Consider the following 14,311-nt stretch of genomic DNA (forward strand, 5'->3'; position numbering starts at 1 on the left):
GTAGTGGTAGCAAAGTCTCAAGCTTGGATTTAGGTTAATAGATTCAAGATTTAGATTGTGATTTAACCGGTGAGAATACAATAAAAACACCAGGAGAGCACCCACTCCAGTTAGTCTAGTCTTCCTTTGATTTCACACACCAGGAAAGGATCACTGGTAACAACAATTTTACTTTGACAAAACTAAGATTCTGGCTACTTTTAGCTAGACTTTGCAATTTGTTCTCATATTCTGACCAGCCTTGACACTCTTGATACATCAGCTTTCCTCCAATCAGAAATTTGTCACTAGAATAGCTTACTTTGAGCCACGCAGTGGATGTAAACGTCTCACTTCTCCAAATCCTTGTTTTACTCTAGGTTTTTTACCTACATTACAGTAATCCAGCTGTCAAAATATTATCCTGTATTACCCTATATTGATTTTTAGGCACTAAAATATAGTAATATATGCCCATTAAATGAAGAAATTGCGCAGTGCTGCAGATATATATTCTTAACGTTTTACTATGTGCCTGTGAAGACGCCTGGGAGAAAATGTAGACTTCTATGGCTCTTTATGATATTAGTGGTGCTCCCTAACCATCTTACTGTCATGAGATGAAAATCTACGATCTTAGTCCAGCTTGAATTAGCGAAGAAGCTAACAGAGAGCTCCTTTGGACATGGAGCTTTGATTTGATTTAACGAGTTGACAGCAGTTTTTAAACGTTTATAATGATGAACCTTATTTATATAGAACCTTTCAGGATAAGAACAACAAAGTGCTTCAGAACAAAGAAAATATATCAGACTATATTAAAACAAACAGAATATACAGAATTATGAAATTTCAGGTCAGTTATTAACAATTTCTCGTAACAGCAGTGTTTTAGCATGCTGAAATGCTCAGGTTGTTGCCACATAGTGAGCTTCATAAAATAGGGAACAAAAATCTCACCATGTTAACCTAAGATTTGCACAGTTGTTCATTTTATTCACTTCTCACGTTTTCAGTCTAATTCAACCGATCTGATTCCTCTGGTTGTTTCAGCGAAGCCGTATTTAAACGGATTAAAAGACAACAACTGACAACATTTTAGGCATATCCAGTCCTTTCCACTTGGTTGTGTTTGGTTATAAATATCCTTCTTTGGCAGGGTCAGTGTGTGTTTAGCGTTTCCTCTAACTTTGTACATAGCTGGTCTATATTGTAGCAGTCTGAAAAAGACAGCAGAGGATGTTTAATAAAAAAAAAATATTATTTTTGTATTCCAGAAGAATGACATGTAGCTTTCACACCACAAGTAAAAAGCATGCTGCATTTTTAAGATCTGTTTATATTTTAATTCAAAAACTGATGTCTGATTAGGTTTTCTAAAAGATATTTTTATTGGCTAATAAATGTTCCACCCAACGTTCTCCGTGTTTTTCTTTCGTCTGTTTGCTTTTATGATTATTTCTCCTGAAGACGGATGAAACCCCAGGTTAACACTAACCACTGAAAATGTGTTCTCATTATTGCTTTAATGTCACTTTATTGCCTTGTTTTAAAGCAATCAATAGTGCGGTGTAATGTCCACAGTGATAAATCAGCAGCTTTTACACATCCAGCAGATTGGAAAGACCTTGGTAATTAACCACACAAACGCACAATGTGTTTTTTTTGTCCCATGTTTTTACTTTGGTTAACAAGCCAGGATAAGAGGGCTGTGTGCATGAATGTGACCTCATGAGAGATTTGAACGCCTTTATTTGCTAAAACTGTCTTTTACGAGGTAAAAATGTAATTATAAGGCATGAATTGCACATACATTTAGGCAGAAGCTTGTATACTTTCAAGTGATTTATAAAGAGCACTGGATGCACAAATGGAAACATGGGATTAAAACTCAACACCTTCAAGCTCTACTGAACTTTGTAGCTAGCCACAACGTCAAATGAAATAGTCAGGATAAAGATTTAGCTTGTTGGTCTCCATCACAAAACATGTGTTTGGATGGTTGGGGTAGAGGCCTTCATACTGAGGAACTGGTACCAACTGTTATACGGTGTTGGCAGCATAATGCTTTGGGGTTATATTTCTCAACAAAACAGGAAGACTACTTAGATACTTACTAGCCTCTAAACCTGTCACACCATGGATGTTTAAATATTGGATAATTTGGATGCTCCAAGAAGATAATCATCCCAAACACTGATCAAACCCGGTTTTGGTAAAGCGAAAGTAGGCAAACAGTAGTCAAATCTTTATTTTTGTTGCACATTTAAAACAACAGTAGTTTACGAGCGTGCTGCATAAGCTATAAAATCCCCACTGAGTAAAACATGTTAGAGCAAAACAAAACGCATAAAACAAATAGGGAAATAGATCAAATGGCCCAATGAAAGCTAAAATATTCAGATGAACTGAAACTTAAAGGTCAAAAGTAGAAGTGGATTTTATAAAACACTCTTAAAATGATGACCAATCTGTGAAGCTCTGTGCAAAGACAGGTTGTTCTGCAGTAAAAGCTTTTAGGAAACTCTGATGGCAGCTATGCTGAAAAACTGGGAACTATGCATGAATGTTTTTTCCATGACTGCAGCCATGCAGTTTAGATGGATTTTACTGATTCTGCCAGGAAGGGTGGGCAAATATCCCGCCAGAAGCTTATTAAAGGCCACGAAAAGCATCTATTATCTAGAAAGTCCACAATGGATTCCAACTTGACTTGGCTATCCAATTCTTGTTTTTTTCTTTATATCTGTTGAGGTTGCTTGTATCATCAAAGAAGTGTTCAAAGCATCATTAAAATCCCAAAATAAAAAACACCATTCATGCCAGTTATTACTATTTGTTTAAACATCTATTCTTTGTATTGTGTTTGTATAAATTGTTGTATCAGTGTTTGTGCCATTAGTGCTCCTAATGGCTCTATAGTGAGTTGGAACCCAAGTAAAAGTATGCAACACATTGCGAAATAATTAAAGGCCGGCTTTTGTCTTTTTTGTTTTTGTTTTGTCTGCCTCTCCCTTTTTGTTCTTTCCTTCCTGCTTCCTTTCACCAGTCTACATCCAGTTTACCATCAACATGAGCAATTACAGATTGTTTAATAGAAACGGCCACTGGGTAAGTTCAAAACTGGATCTGTTCCCATGCACCAAAAAAAAAATATGGACAATTCTGTCAGATTCACTTCCAAATCTTTTTTGTTTTTCAGAAATCAGGCCCTGACTTTTTGCTTTCTTTTTCTTTTTTCCCTGAGAAGAGGAGGTTTCTGATAGCTGGTTTAGCTGATGGGGCTAAACGTAAAGGCTGACTATTAGCTCCGGCCTAGACTAATCAATGACTTCTGTTGTGCAGTGTGTGAGTGTGTTTGTTTAGTCCAGAGAGGCAGGCTCACCACTTTTGTTGCTGTTAAACTCTCACACGGAGGGCTTTGGGTCTGATGGGTTCCCAATCCCAGCGTCACCCGTAGCTTTTTGGGCTGTTAGGTTCTATTTGAATTCGTCCTTGGATTGTTCTGAAACAGCGGCGCAGCTCACAATGAACACAAGTTGGAGCAACAGTTCATCTCTGCAGTGATATAGGTGAGTAATGCTCTTTTTTTCTGTATGTTTATGTAGCAATCTGCTGTTAAATACATGTTTATTCCAACATGGCATGTTCAGCTAATTAACAAATACGATTTAGATGTGATCAAACCTAAAAATTAAAAGACAAAGTAAAATAAAAGGTTAGTCATTTTAAGACTAGAAATAAAATAACATTGATTAAAATAGCTGCTTACAAATAGACATAATTGTCTATTTAGTATAAAATTGCCATGTGTCTTATTTCTCTGCATAAACTATTGGAGCATATATCAGAAATTGCAAGTAGTTACTAGGGTGTTTGGTTGAGGAAGATTTTGTAGCAAGATTGTTTTAGTATTTTAAATATATGATATTTCAGTAACTTAATTAGATTTTAAGAGAACTTGTTATTTTTGGTGAATGAGTTGCAGGATTGTTTAGCGGTCATCAGTAATAGGTCAGTAGAGAAGTAGTATTTCTTTTTTTTTTTTACTGTATCTGTACAACTGCCATAGACTTTAAATACCTTCTTAGTTGTTTTGCGTTTGTTACTTTAATGATTGTTTGACTGTATTTATTGACAGACTGAACCCTGTCTGCATCCATTGCTGGATTATTGCTGTACGTCCACTGCAGATTGTTCTACTGCGTTTTCATTTCCTCAACTGCATGAGCAGATGTTTTACTGCGGACGGCTATGTGTGCCTGTATTATTCATAAAGTCTGCTTGTTGAATTTTATGCGTGTTATCTATATTTACTGATCTTTGCACGGTTGTGTGCGGGGTGGTAGAGTTAAAACAAAAAAACAAAAAGATGCCACAACAAAATGGCACTTTAATGAAACCTGTTATGTTTGTAGAATTTTTTCAATATTTTTTTTTTAATGTTATGTGTTGCAAGAAAAAAAAAAGAGAAAACAACACAAAGAACAGCTGTATTTTACTGGCACCCTGCAAAACGCTTGCATTAGTTTTGGCAACTGAAATGGGAAGGTTTGCATTTTATTGGGGTTCCTATGCAATCTAGAAGGTTATAGAAGAATCAAGATTAAATAATGAATAAAGTTTGAATTTTCAGATTTTATGTCTTACTCTATTATCTAAAATAGGTCCCCAACCCACTGTTCTCCATACCCAAGGTGTTTTCCTGCTGCTGCACACCTGTCTAGGGTGATTAACAGGCATCTTCAACACTTGGTGGCATGAAGAGGAGGTAATGCAATCACTGGAATTAGATGTAGTGGAGAAGACGCACCTAAAACCTGCAGGACAGGTGCTCTGAGGAACACGGTAGGGGATTGCAGGTCTGAGAGATAAAAGCCTGAATTTCTGGGGAACTTAACATACTTTTTTGTAATGATTTAGATTAACACGTTTAGTTTTGGTTTACCACAACTTGATTCTTTCCAATTTAGTGATTGTACTTGTTGATAAAACCCACTTATTCTATAATCAAAAATATCATTTCTGGCATTTTTGCCTGTAGATCATTTTATCCCTGTATTTAAAGCAAGACTAAAGGTTCTTAAACTAGTTTTTTTTAGAACCCAAATGAAGCATTCAAATTCCCTTTCTTTTCCAGTTTTGGGAAATTATTATATAGCCGATCACAACCAATTATATTTTTAAGGAACTGTTCAATCCTGGATAATCTGGTCCAGAGTTTTATGTTATACATTTTATCAGACGTTAGCTTGTCCAGAAGCAAAGCAAAATGAAAAAGCCCCATTGTTGAATCAAATACATCATTCAGTTTTACCGTTCAGAGATGGTTGAATTTCTGAGATTAGATTCTGATCATATAATTCAATATCAGATGAAAGAATTTTCATGCCGTTTTTTGTTGCTGTTAGATCTCAAGTAAAACCAGAAAAAAAAAAAAAAAACACTTCTGTACACTCAGCACGGATACATCAAGGATCCAGAAAGGAAACCACAATTTCCCTTTCCCCAGGAACATTTCCCAGATCATTCCTAATGATACAACCCCTCTAATGTCTGTCTAAACTACAAAATATGATAGAAATGTGAAAATATGTTAAGGCGTCCACATCAAAACGTCTTGAAAAATTTTAAAGGTTTAATCAATGCTCTAAACATTCAGGACTTTAATGTTAGTGTGCTTTTTTTTATTTCATTTTTTACATTTTAACTTGTTTTGTCCTGCAATATTTGTGTATAGGCCTTCTTAGTGCTGCCCTCGTAGGGTTGAATGGTGGCCATTGCAGTTGAATTTTCCTATTTATCCAAACGGTTCATGCTTTCCTCACCATAGCCCTGCGTGGAGGTGGAGGGTGAAAAACCCTCCACCTCAAAAGACTGCTCCATGGCAAAACCACCAGATCGGGGTGAGTTACACTGTAAACCTCAAACTGATAAATTTGGACAGAATATACGGGGCATATCCTCCTTGTGGGATGTGTCAGGAAAACCAATAAAAGGAAGGCTCTGAATCCGGCAGCTCTTCATGGCAAAACACAGTGACTCAGTTCTGGGCTCCCCTCCGGGCTCTTAACCATCTCTAAGGCTGAGCTCAGCCACCTACTTTAGGAACTTCATTTCAGCTCCTGGTACCTGGGATCTTTTTTTTTTTTCTCGCCATCGTCCACATCTGATGACTGGTATTTATTCTTTAAATTGCTGCCTCTCTGGGCACTAATGTTTCATCTCTATGGTATTTACTGCCATTAATACCATTTATGGCAGAAAGTGACTGGCAACGGTCACTTTCTGCTGAAGTGACCGTTGCCAGATTTATGAAGAAGCTTTGCATTAGAGAATAGAATATTGACTGCTATGCTGTCAATACTTTATTTATTTTATTTTGTTGAGACCTTCCTTGATTTGACCAGGTAAATAAGCTTATTTGGTAATGACATGAATGATTATTTTTACCCCTAAAATGAGATAATTAGATATACTGCACTTCAAATAAGCTGATGGACATGAGTTGTTCCTATTTTAAGTGCAAACATCTGTAATTATGTATGTATACCATGCTTATTACTGGTCTTTAAATATATATAAAAATAAATAAAAAGAGAACTTTTTAAAAAGTTTTACATATGCTAAACTAAAACAACTGGTTTGTCCACGTGTGCAGCACTGAGAGTCCACTAGGTGTCTCAGTGTGTTTGTTTCTCAATCAAGAAAGTCTCCCTTGTCCACCTAAAACAGCCTGCAAATACAACCTTATTCAGAACAACGATGCCACCAAGTGCATTGCTATTTCTTCTACCACAGTCGGGTGTTCTCATTTTTACCAGTTATTGTGTTTCTCCATCTCCTGCCGATCTCAGTAAAACCAAGCAAAGAGAAAAGCTCCCTTAACATAAGGGGGATATTTTTGAGAAGAATGCAGAAAAAAAAGTGGGTGAGAGCGATTAGGAGAAAACAGGGCAAAGCACACGACGAGAAAGAAAAGCAGGGGACAAAATACACTAGGTCAAACACTGTTGGCAGAGAAAATAGAGAGATATTGTGTCAGTGTGTGCGGACTGTGAGAGGGATGGAGGGGAGGAGGGGTTTAATCCTGGTTGGATTATGGTATAAAGTGCTGCTGGAAGAGAGAAGGAAAAGATACTCTGGAGAGAGAGGATGTCCCTCCAATCCATTCATCAGTCTTATCCATCGTCTCTCTGCGTATTAGTACCTTTGTTCTGAGCGATTTGGCTCTTAAACCGTGACCATGTGAGGCTGACAGGAAGAGCAGGGGAAAATTCTCACATTTTTGCATTTATTTTTCTGGAAATTTAAATGCTGCCTTTACCTCTTTTTTAAAATATGCCAGAGGTGGACTAACCGTTTATCAGGGCTGACCTAACACTTTTTTTAAATTTATTTTTTTCCTGGATTAAAGAGGGGAATAAGTATGGAGGAGAGAAGTCATAGAAATCAGATTAAAAGCCCTGGGAAGTGAGGTGTAGAAGAATGACGGGACTTAATCGCGACCCCTTCTGCACAGAAGTGACCTCTGACATCCGGGATAAAAGCCTTGCACTTTCTGTGATATTTGGGGATCCCCAGCTCAGCTGACATCAAACCAGTCAGTCAGACTTTTCTTTTTTGCTCCACATTTGATAATTTGCTCTTCTGACCAGCAGGCCTCATAAAAGCTTTGAGAATATGACACAGTAAGTACTATCTGCCACTACTAATTCAACATTACATTTCAGTTTTATCTTTTCAGAAAATACATCATACTTCTTTTTATATGAATACCTTTGGGTTATTAAACAATTGGATTATCACACATCATTGTGAGCATGCAGAGGACCGTCAGCCATGTATATTGAGGCATTTTTGAGAGAGCTGCTGGAGTATGGATGCTTTTAAGGGCTTTTCATCCCTCCGTCGGTACCCTGGGGCAACAGGTTTAGGAGGGAAACCCAGACAACCTTTTTTCATAGCAATACAGATCATTTTGGGAGAACCCAAGTTGTTTCAGTCTAGAGATGATAAATACTCCCATCGGCAAAATCATGATCTCACCAAATCAAATCTCAATAGCTGTGTCTGCATTCTCAACCAAACGATTACCCTTATCTCTTTGCAGATTGGACTTTGTCTGGAATGCCCCTTGTCACTGACCCAATGGTCCGGCTATCATTTATGTAATATAAGAGTTTAATTAAGGAGAGGAGGGATTCTGGTTTGGTAACCTCTGGGCCTCATCTTTACATTTTGGCATCAGTCAGCCATGACCCTCAGCTAACACTGGAGTGGTGCACAGCTGAGTTTGATTCAGTTGGCACAAGAGTCCGCAGAGACCTAAGTATATAATGTTCTGTCACTTTTTAATTGACGGGTGATTAATGACCCTAATCATTTCCGGTCCCCCCTTTGATTTCCGGCCCCCTCCCCATTTCCGGTCTCCCTCGATTTCCGGCCTCCCTCGATGTCCGGCCCCTCTTGATTTCCGGCCCCTCCTTGTTTCCTGCCTTACCCATATTATATTATTATCATTAATATGATATTATTATTATTATTAATATAGTTATTAACTTTATTATCGTGATTATTTAAGTTTGTCTAATGATTCCTTTAATACACATCCAATTATTTAATTCAGTTTATCCACATCCAGTTATTTAATTTATCTTATACACATCCAATGATTTAATTTTTATCCACATTCAGTTATTTAATTTTTATACACACTCAATCTGATGCTTAGCAGCAGCATACCATCCATATTAAATGATGACATTAATTATAATACAATTCACTTTACTATCGTGATTATTTAATTATATCTATTTATTTCAGTTGTACACATGCAATTAATGTATCTTATACGCACTCAATCTAACGCTCAGCAGCAGACCAGCCACACTCTACGTGGAAAAAACCTCCGTCCCGCACCGTTGTGATTTCGCTGAAATAGAGAATCCTTAATCTTTAATCCTGATATAAAGCTCAACTCAGTCCTCCCTCCAAACTAAAGGTTTGGAGCGTCCTCATACTACGGTGGACAGTGTCTTACTGACCACAGGTTTTTGGATCACGACCTAAATTTCACGAGATCTGTTGAGGAGGGGAGGAGTTGTGTCAAAACACATGTGTGGCACTGCAGGAAGGGGGGACAATATCAATCTTTGCTGACTTGCAGTCAGCAAATTCGTGCAGAGCGTTATCTTATCATTTTCACACAACAGCAAAACCGTCCTTTCAACGAGCATGACATCCTTTCATTGTTAGTTAATAAACAAAAACACCGAGCCTCTCTGTTATCTTAATCAACAGACTGACTGGTCAGCGTAGACATCATACTTCCTGGTTAACTAGGGAGCCGAACAGGAAACCTCCCCCCTTATCTCAATAAACCACTGACCACCGCAGCTCAGTAAAAATCAAAACGGTCAGTAAAAGTCATTACGCTGGTGGAAGTCACGCCTTTCTTATCCTACAACTCTCTTAGTTAAAATATAGTTGTTGTTTTTTGTTTTTTAACCAACTCTGAAGGCAGCCATCTCTCTACAGATTGTACTAATATTTGTCCTGTCAAATGTACATGTCCTAACTATGGCTCTTATAAACTATTCTAATGATTGTTCAGACAATTAATCGTGTAATCGTTAAAAATGTACAAATTCTGCTGATTCTTAACATAATTACTTAAGCTAATTCTATGAGTAATAGAAATGTAAAAAGCTAAATCGGTGAATATTTCACTCTGAATAACAAGGCTAAATCTTCAACTAAAAAAGTTCTAGGATCAAAATGTTAAAAGTTCAGCCCTTTCTGGTGGACTTGCAAATGCAGTGCAAATGCATCTGTAGTGAAAATAGTCACAAAAAAGTATCAAGTTACACCTGTACATTACATTCTGGAGTTTTTCTTTTTTAGAATAGAATAGATTTTATTCTATTTATATAAAACAGATCCTACTAGTGTACTGCAGGGACAATGTTAAACTAGGTTTTTTTAGTCGACAAATGATAATATAATGATAATGACACATTTATCAAATAAGGTACACATCTAGTTTAAATTAAGGTATGATAAATACTACCTTTTTCATATCATTTCTGACACAGTTTTAACACAATAGAAATAGCTGTACCGTCCCAAAGTGGGGAGATTCAGGTGACAGCTGACTTTAGACAATACTGATTAAAATGGAACAAAGCTCAATTTAAAGTTAAGTTAGTACAGCAAAGGAAAAAGAAAACAAACTGCAATTATTAATACATAAGGCCTAGTCAGATAACAATTGAAAAATAAAAACAAGTTCATTTGCAGAATAATGTAATATTTTAAACATATTTTGTTACACAAATTAACAAAAACTGCAAAGACTTTCTCCACAGAACAGAACCAAAACCAAACTTTGCTCTCAATATATTGCTCTGATAAGACTCTGCAGGTTTTTCACTGGAACCTGCTCATTCTGCTCCACTTTATCGTCTCCATCTTTAAACTAAAAAACTAGATGCTTTGATTTTGCCTCTCCCCCATAGTTCATTTTATAGAACTCAGGGTTTCCCCAGAACTTGGGCTAATCTTTGCAGTAGGTGTTTTGGTGGGTTGAGGGGTGTTTGCGGTTAACTGTGCCGGCGGGGATTTTTACCAAAATATTGATTTTCATCATTAAAAACAGCAGAACAGTATAGCGTTGTACCAGACAGGTAAAAGTTAGGTAACCAAAGTAAGAAGAACATGATTTTTAATTGTGATGGCAGAAATATCCAGTCAGTAGCTTTTGGTTTTACGGTTATAAACATTGATCCATTATTTGGTGGATATAAAGGCTGCTGATCATCAGGCGGCTGCAAGCAGCAACAGAAATCCATGCAGGGTACAGGCCGGCCTGCAGCACAGTAAAAATGCAGAGGTTGAAGTCAGCAATACCTGTTGGCGTGTAATCAGTAGAGCCAACATTTGCACTGCCGATTTTTTTTTTTTCTTCACACAAACCACGGTCTGTTTGTACTAACAGACCGATCTAGACTTAGGTTAAATCAGTCGGTTTGGAAGTGGCTTTTTTCTTGTTGAATAATGCCAGTAATCGTCTAAACTTTCTCTTTTATTTGACAAAATTGCTGACAAGCACATAATTGTTGGATTTTGTTTGGAAATCAGTGGCAACCGCAGAACAACAGACTCTCTAACAGCCAAACCAGTGCTACAAATCCTCTAAAGCTACATGAGGTGCACCCTGAACTAAGGGGGGAGTTTTGTGGTGGATAGATGCTAAACTTTCTTCAGTGATATTTTTCATTTAGTTTCCAAACACACCTAGAACCAGCACCATTGGTTAAAAAATGTAGTTGAACATGCGGAGAGGTTTAGCCTGTATAAGTTTTGACCCTGTCTAGAGCGGCAAACCCCCACAATGAATTCACAGCTTTTCACCAAATTGCTTGTCTTAATTTTTTTTTCTTCCAAAATTCATCTCCACAATCAGTGTATGTAAACTTCTGACTGGAAAATACCAGGATATGTTGTCCCTGTATAGGTGAAACCAAACCGTAACAACTATTTAAAAATATGTAAACAGTTTTAATTGACTAATTAACTCTTCTACTCCTATTTTGCAAAATCAACACTTACACCCTTTTGGGTCCTTTTTATTTTTACGTTATTTGTTGTTATTTCAACTTTACGTTCTCTCTGTTTTGTTTTTTCTCTTCATAGTAGGTACATCTACCCGGGTATTCTGTTTAGCTGTGACGCCATTACCGTCTTTAAGGTAGAAACCATTTGTGGATCAGTGTTTCTGTGATGCTTTTGTATCTCTGCTTATGCCATATTGATAGTGTTAGTAAAATTGTATTGTATGTAGTAGTGCTTTCTTATTTTATTTTTTATTTTTTTTACTTTCCAGATATTGTATTATCTGTCCACTCTGAAAAATAAGTCCATAATTAGCATTAAGAACCCAAAATACAATACGAGTGTGGATAGTAACTATATTTGACGCCCTAAGATGTGTGTGTGTCACTTTATGGCAAATATGCCATAAAAACCCACCAGTTATTACTCCTTTGGGGGTTCTCTTGTAGAAAAATAGTTTATTGCTAGTTTTTGAATCTGTCTTTGGTAAAGAGGATGGATAGTATGAAGTTTATCAGGTGTCTAATTTCAATGGTTAAAAACATGCTGCTTTGTTTACGAGCAACATTTACGATTGTCACTCAAGTTATTTATTTTATAGTGTTAACTGTTTGCATTTGGAGGACCTAGTTGCATGAGACTATGTGCTAAAATTCTAAAGGATTGTTCATTTGAAACTGAGATCAGAATTGAGTCAAATAATGAATCTGGTATAGTGAGATTTTACAACAGTGACAAAAAACTATTTTACACATCTTTTTTATATAGCTTTTACTTTACGTGAAATTTTACATAAAAAATAATCAATACATTATCAAATCTACAATTAAATTACTCAAAGAACTTTTTTGTCACAGAAACATTGCTTACAGTAATCAGTTACATAGAAAAAAATCTATGCTACTGGAGCGCAGTGTTTGTTTATCTGTGTGAGCTTTAATTGATGTTTAATTAAGTTAGGCGTGTTAGAAAACCATAGAGCAAAAGTTCTGACATCAAGTCAGAACCTGACGGTGCACTGGAAAGTTTTCACACCCCATCCACACGTTGGTTACTGGTCAGACCTTTTTATCTATCGCTATCACTCAAACACAACGTCTTGTTGTTCCTTATTTGGCACAAAGGCAGTTTTTGCTTGTAAAAAGACAAGAAAAGGTACACATTTTAAATCCCATGAAAAATTTGCTGAGAGCGGAATAAAGGTAGAATTTAAACAATTACACAGTATACAGAAAAAGATGCGTTCACAAGAAATCTAATGACAGTGGATAACATATTAGGTAATGAGGAAAAAGGGGAAATATCCTTGTAAGGTTACCAATATTACCCAGACATTCAAGACGGTCTTAACTATGAAATTAAAAGCTCACCTTTATGTGAGAGGATTATTTTGTGTTTCTGCTTTTCTGTTTTGGCTATTTTTTTTTTTCAAAAACTGAAACAAATGTATAAGATCTGACAAATGAGCTGAATGTATCCAGAAGCTTTTTAAATTATTGTATTTATTAAGGGGTATAAAGCTATCCAAACCAGCCTATTATGAAAAAGTAATTGAATGAATAGATGTTATTATTCACATTTTTTGTAAGCTGAGGCTAATTTTAATACTCACGCCAAGGTCTATTTAATGTCAGACCTGTAGCCCAAAGAATTCAGTTAAATAGATTCAGGCTACAATTTCTCAGAAGGCTACATATTATGCATGGATCTAAATAAATTCAAAAGCAGAATTTGACATTCATCATCGGCATCTATCTGTCTGATGAGGGTATCGTGCCATTTTATCCTTTCTCTTCAGACACCCAGTGACCAGGACAATATTATTTCCAAAAGTACACAAACAGCTCATCCAGGAGGCCGCAAAAGAACACAGAACATCTTAGGCACTGCACCTGACTTGTTTCAGTTAAGTTCAGTAAAAGTAGATTTATTGTTATTTTTTGGAAGGTGTGCATCCTGGTAGGTTTCACGTAAAACTAACAATTCAGAAAAAGAACTATATACTCAATCAAATCTGGTGGTGGACTGAGGCCAACTTGCCATGGGAGATCCTACCAGGAGTAAGAATCTCTGGAAAACATAGTTCTCAGAATCATAGCAGATTCAAGAGAGGGGTGACACATGGTGGATATTTGACATACTCACTAATTATTAAATTCATAATGAAAACTATATTTTGTTTCTTTTATTCTGCAAGTTTGCCCTTACTCTGCAGAGCCTTAAATTAATTATGTTGTACCTCTGTGTCGGAATCTTTACATTTACATTTGACTTTGCAGTTGTGGTACTTGAATTTCTCTGTGAGGCAGAATAAAGCCTATTTCAACTCTATTCCCTCCTACTTTTCTTGTATTTCATGTTTCAATCCTCGTAAAAAGTATTTGTAGTTTTTTTATGTTATTAATTACGATATGAAGACGGTTTTGAAATATTCTACTATCCAATACTCTGCTTTTTCATGATTGTAATGATTGGTAAAACTGCCAAAAGTAACATTTAAAATACCAGATTATGATTATCCATCATTTACTAAAGCAGAGATAGAAATCATTACTTTGCACAATTATTGGAGTTGAGGCTTTAATTAGCAACACAGTTCAATAACAGTCAATTTTAACCAGCTTTAGGATAAAAAAGATGTTCGATATAGTGCAGCAGTTACTACAATTTCAAAGATTTGTCTCAGAAACATTGCTTACAGTAATCAATTACATAG

At 36.3% G+C, this 14,311-nt stretch overlaps 1 protein-coding gene across 2 annotated transcripts in view; it reads left to right on the forward strand.

Moving 5' to 3' along the window:
• Window positions 1-2,696: 2,696 nt before the first annotated feature.
• Window positions 2,697-14,311, forward strand: part of cacna2d4a (calcium channel, voltage-dependent, alpha 2/delta subunit 4a) — a 130,532-nt gene continuing 118,917 nt past the window's right edge. The window contains exons 1-2 of one of the 2 annotated variants that reach the window (XM_036148828.1): window positions 2,697-3,090; window positions 3,182-3,551. The gene's annotated coding sequence lies outside the window, so the exon portion shown is untranslated. Of the gene's footprint in view, window positions 3,091-3,181; window positions 3,552-7,094; window positions 7,671-14,311 lie in introns of those variants that run through there. The other variant, XM_036148829.1, reaches the window with a different exon arrangement.

This window comes from Fundulus heteroclitus, chromosome 17 (assembly GCF_011125445.2).
Source record: "Fundulus heteroclitus isolate FHET01 chromosome 17, MU-UCD_Fhet_4.1, whole genome shotgun sequence".
Classification (NCBI taxonomy): domain Eukaryota; kingdom Metazoa; phylum Chordata; class Actinopteri; order Cyprinodontiformes; family Fundulidae; genus Fundulus; species Fundulus heteroclitus.